This window comes from Pongo abelii, chromosome 20 (assembly GCF_028885655.2).
Source record: "Pongo abelii isolate AG06213 chromosome 20, NHGRI_mPonAbe1-v2.0_pri, whole genome shotgun sequence".
NCBI lineage: Eukaryota > Metazoa > Chordata > Mammalia > Primates > Hominidae > Pongo > Pongo abelii.
In genome coordinates, this window is record NC_072005.2 from 23,149,717 (window position 1) to 23,155,613 (window position 5,897).

A 5,897-nucleotide genomic window follows, 5' to 3' on the forward strand; every position below is an offset into this window, starting at 1 on the left:
TCATGCAAATTCTGTTTTTACTTTTCTGGTACTCATACTAGACCTATAATTTTCTTGATTCTTATTTCGTTTTGTTTTATAGATTATAAAGTATTCATTATATTAGCTGGTCAGTGATTATAGTAATTGTTTTTATGAAATTTACTAGTGCACACAAAATAATTTTCAAAGGTAATTCCATTAGTGTATTAAGTTTTATTTAGTGTTAGAACATTCCATTTTGTTCTTTTAAGTGCAGAAACTTATATAAGCCAACTTTTTTTTTTTTTTTTAAGATGGAGTTTCACTCTTATCACCCAGGCTGGAGTGCAATGGTACAATCTTGGCTCATTGCAGCCTCCACCTCCTGGGTTCAAGTGATTCTCCTCCCTCAGCCTCCTGAGTAGCTGGGATTACAGGCATCTGCCACCACGCCTGGCTAATTTTTGTATTTTTAGTAGAGACAGGGTATCATCATGTTGGCAAGGCTGGTCTCGAGCTCCTGACCTCAAATGATCTGCTCACCTTGGCCTTCCAAAGTGCTGGGATTATAGGCGTGAGTCACCGCACCCAGCCAAGCCAACTTTTATTTAGTTATTTTAAAAAAATTTTCTAATAATTGACATAAGTACATTTATTTATTTAGTCAATTTGTTCAGGTAAGTACTAGGGAAACTTGATAAGTTTTGAGGATGTTTTTGTATATAAATATATCAAACAAACATGACAGTGCTTGCTGTCTAACAGATGCTCCATAATGCAGAAATATTTATGCTAAAATTAGTTTGTAACTTTGATTCAGAAATAAAAAATACCATTGGGCCAGGTGCGGTGGCTCACACCTATAATCCCAGCACTTTGGAAGTTTGAGGCGGGCAGATCACAAGATCAGGAGATTGAGACCATCCTGGCTAACACAGTGAAACCCCATCTCCACTAAAAATACAAAAAATTAGCCAGGTGTGGTAATGGATGCCTGTAGTCCCAGCTACTCAGGATGCTGAGGCATGAGAATGGTGTGAATCCAGGAGGCGGAGCTTGCAGTAAGCCCAGATGGCGCTGCTGCACTCCAGCCTGGGTGACAGAGTGAGACTCCGTCTCAAAGAAAAAAAAAGAAATAAAAAATATCGGCTGGGCATGGTGGCTCATGCCTGTAATCCCAACACTTTGGGAGGTCGAGGTGGGTAGATCGCCTGAGGTCAGGAGTTCAAGACCAGCCTGGCTAACATGGTGAAACCCCAGCACTACAAAAATACAAAAATTAGTCAGGCATGATGGTGGGTGCCTGTAACTCCAGCTACTTGGAAGGCTGAGACATGAGAATTGCTTGAATGCGGGAGCAGAGGTTGCAGTGAGCCGAGATCACGCCATTGCACTCCAGCCTGGGCGACAGAGTGAGACTTTTGTCTCAAAAAAACAAACAAAAAAACAAAATAAAATATCAATGCTGAAGATATAACATTGTTTTTTTCATGTGGAGAGGACACTTTTTCAGGCTGCAAAGCTGAATCTTGCTGAATTTAAAGAGAAATTCTGCTGCTTTAATTTCCTGATTATCTTGATTTCTTTTCACTTTTTATGTGTATTCTAACTATGTATGCATCACAGCCCTTTTTCTTCTTGCTCTGTTATGGCTACAGTTTTCTCACTGTTATCTCCATGCCATATCATTTCACATGGTACTTTGTAGGTTCTGATGAGAAAGTTGGTACTTTTTAATGCATTGAAAAATTGGTTTTAACTAGAGAGTTTGCTTATCAATATAACTTTCAGATTAATTAAAATAAAAGACATACACTTTCCACAAGAATGTATCAGTTAACATAGAATATATCATATATCAGTGAGAAGAATAAGTTAGCACGGTTTTGTTTGTTTATAAACGAAAAACCTTATTAGATTCTCACAAAGAGTGAAAAATATAGTGTGCTAAAATATGTATCTTAGAAATTTTATTTTTGAGCAAGTTGATTGCAAGTGAACAATTTCAAATTTAATTTTTATAATATACTTATAGCATAACTTATGTTTCTATACAGTATCTTCCGCTTTTAAGTGTGAATGTTAAAGTTGGCAAAATAATAAAATGATCTCTGGATTTGAAATTTGATGTAATTTATTTTCATGTTGATTACAATTTGGAGGAATTTCTTACTTTTTTTCCTAGTCTGCAGTTTTTACTCTTTTTCACCTAACTGTAGTCAACTCCCTGGTCATTTTCTCTGGAAAACTTTTGGGAAACATGGCTGCTTTTGGATTAAAATATTTCCCATTATTTTGCATAAAAAACGAGTTTACTGTGTTCACAGAGTGGCTAGTCATGGGACCATAAGCAACAACTCCACCTTTTAGTGTTTTTCATACTATTACCATCAACAACAGAAACTCCAGGTACCCTATGCTCGAAGTAAAAGCCCTAACATACATTGGCTCTTCCCATACACTCTGCTGGGTCCAGAAAATGCTGTTAAATATTAGAGTTTCTAAGCTGGGCATGGTGGCTCACGCCTGTAATCCCCAGCACTTTGGAAGGCTGAAGTGGGTGGATCACCTGAGGTCAGGAGTTCGAGACCAGCCTGGCCAACATGGCAAAACCCCATCTTTACCAAAAATAGAAAACTGGGTATGGTGGTGGGCACCTGTAGTCCCAGCTACTTGGGAGGCTGAGGCAGAAGAATCCCTTGAATCCGGGAGGCAGAGGTTGCATTGAGCCAAGATCGTGCCATTGTATTCCACTCTGTCTCTAAATAAATAAATAAAATAAATAAATATCAGAGTTCCTATGGTCATGGCTGACAAACTAAATGACAAAAACTATTTTTGATACTATTCATCTGTTTATGACAGACAGTATTTGAAACATTGTTATATGTGTGTGTGTCTATACATATAACATGTTATATATATATAACATATACATATAACATATATATATATATATATGTAATTTTTAGACAAGATTCTTGCTCTGTCACCCAGGCTGAAGTGCAGTGGCATAGTCTCAGCTCACTAAAACTTCTACATTTCAGGTTCAAGCAATTCTCATGCCTCAACCTCTCGAGTAGCTGGGATTACTGGTTGGTGGCACCATGCCCGGCTACTTTTTCTATTTTTCATAGAGATGGGGTTTCTTCATGTTGGTCAGGCTGGTCTTGAACTCTTGACCTCAAGCGATTCACCCACCTTGGCCTCCCAAATTGCTGGAATTATAGGTGTGAGCCACTGCACCCATTTAATTTTATATATATATATATATATATATTCTTTTTTTTTTTTTTTTTGAGATGGTTTCAATCTGTCCCCCAGGCTGGAGTGCAGTGCAGCCTCCACCTCCTAGGTTTAAGTGATTCTCCTGCCTCAGTCTTCTGAGTAGCTGGGACTACAGGCATGCACCACCACTCCTTGCTAATTTTTGTATTTTTGGTAGAGACACAGTTTCACCCTGTTAGCCAGGCTGCTCTTGAACTCCTGACCTCAAGTGATCTGCCCACTTTGGCCTCTCAAAGCACTGGGATTATAGGCATGAGTCACCATGCCAAGCTAAAAATATATTTTTCAAGTTGACAGATAAAATGTGTATTCTGCAATACAATATTTTTAAGTACATATATATCATCACATGCTTAATTCTAGGTAATTAATGCTTTACCTCATGTAGTTAACATTTTTGTTGTGAGATCACATGGCATTGTCTTAACATTTTTCAAAAATAGAAATACATTCTAATGAACTGTAGTCACTGTGCTGTACAATAAATCTTCTGGACTTATTCCTCCTATTCAAGTATAATTATATATTCTTTTCTTTCCAACTCCCCATTTCTTCTAAACACGTTGGCATCTGGTATTCACCATTTTATTCTCTACAGCAATGAGATTGTTTTTTAGAATTGTTGTGTAAGTGAGGCCAGGCATGGTGGCTCACGCTTGTAATCCCAGCACACTGGGAAGCCGAGGCAGGTGAATCACTTGAGGACAAGAGTTTGACACCAGCCTGGCCAACATGGTGAAACCCTGTCTCTACTAAAAATACAAAAAAATTAGCCAGGCATGGTGGTGGGCACCTATAATCCCAGCTACTTGGGAGGCTGAGGCAGGAGAATTGCTTGAACCCAAGGGGTGGAGGTTGCAGTGAGCCGAGATCGCACCATTGCAATCCAGCCTGGGAAACGAGAAAAACTCTGTCTTAAAAAAAAAAAGAATTAATGTGTAAGTGATATCATAAGATAGTATTCATTCTGTGCCTGGCTTATTTAAAGTAATATAATGTTCTCCAGGTTAATTCATGTTACTGAAAGTAATAGAATTTTCTTTTTTAAAAAATGAATAGTATTCAATTATGTGTGTATACCACATTGTTTTTATTTACTCATTAGATGTCAAACTGTTGACTCTATTTTGGCTATTGTGAGGAGTGCTGCAAACAACATAGAAGTGCAAATGTTTCTTCATCCTGATTTTATTTGTTGTGGATATATGTCCAGTATTGAATTCTTGTATTATATAATAGTTTTGATCTTATGTTTTTTTGTGAGATCTCTTTTGTTTTTCATAATGGCTGTCCTCATTTACATTAAAACCAACAGTGTGCAAGCATCCCCTTTTCTTCACATCTATGCCAACACTTTATTTTTATTTTTATTTTTTTGAGACGGAGTCTCGCACTTGTTGCCCAGGCTGGAGTGCAATGGCACAATCTTGGCTCACCGCCACCTCCGCCTCCCAGGTTCAAGTGATTGTCCTGCCTCAGCCTCCCGAGTAGCTGGGATTACAGGCATGTGCCACCACGCCTGGCTAATTTTGTATTTTTAGTAGAGACAGGGTTTCTCCATGTTGGTCAGGCTGGTCTTGAACTCCTGACCTTAGGTGATCCACCCGCCTCGGCCTCCCAAAGTGTTGGGATTACAGGCATGAGCCACTGCGCTTGGTCACTTTTTTTATTTTTAATAAAAATCATTTTAACAGTAGTGAGCTGATATCTTGTAGGTTTTTTTGGCATGCCTTTCTCTGATAATAATTGACATTGAGCATTTTTAAAATATATTTGTTGGACATGTATATGTCTTGAAATATATTTAAGGTTTTTGCTCATTTTTAGTAGTTATTTGTTTGTTGTATAGTTATTTGAGATTTTTTTTTTTTTTTTGAGATGGAGTGTTGCTCTGTTGCCAGGCTGGAGTGCAGTGGCGTGATTTCGGCTTACTGCAATCTCCGACACCCTAGTTCAAGCGATTCTTCTGCCTCAGCCTCCCAAGTAGCTGGGATTACAGGCACGCGCCACCATGCCCAGCTAATTTTTGTATATTTAGTAGAGACAGGGTTTCACCATGTCCTCGGCCTTGGCCTCAGCCTCTCAAAGTGCTGGGATTACAGGCATGAGCCACTGTGCCCGGTCTTGAGTTTCTTATATATTTTTGATATTAAGCTCTTGTCGTGTATGATTTGCAAATATTTTGTCTGTTTTTTAGTTATTTCATTCTGTTTTATCAGATTCTATGCAGCAGCTTTTTAATTAAAAGTAATCTGAGTAATCCATTTTTCCTTTGGTTATCTGGGATTTTGATGTTAAATAAAAAAATTCACTGCCCAAATCAATGTTATGCTTTCACTCTATATTTTTTGTACTAATTTTAGAATTTCAGGCCTTACATTTAAGAACCTAATTTATTTTGAGTTGATTTTTATATATGGTGTGAGATTAGGATCTCATTGCTCTGTATGTGGGTGTAAAGTTTCCTTAACCATTTATTGAAAATACTGTTCTTTCCCTAAGAAGTTGTCACCTTTACATTTGTGTAAAATGTATTTCGTTTCTTCCTTTAATGTTCTTTAGATTATAATGTACAGGTCTTTCAACTTTTTGGTTAAATGTATTTCAAAGTATAGTTACTAGAGTTTTTGTAGATGGGATTGTTTTTA

At 37.6% G+C, this 5,897-nt stretch overlaps 1 pseudogene; it reads left to right on the forward strand.

Annotated features, from left to right (window-relative positions):
- On the forward strand, positions 2,168-2,478 carry PONPYGV1R-PS1902 (vomeronasal 1 receptor ponPygV1R-ps1902 pseudogene; annotated as a pseudogene).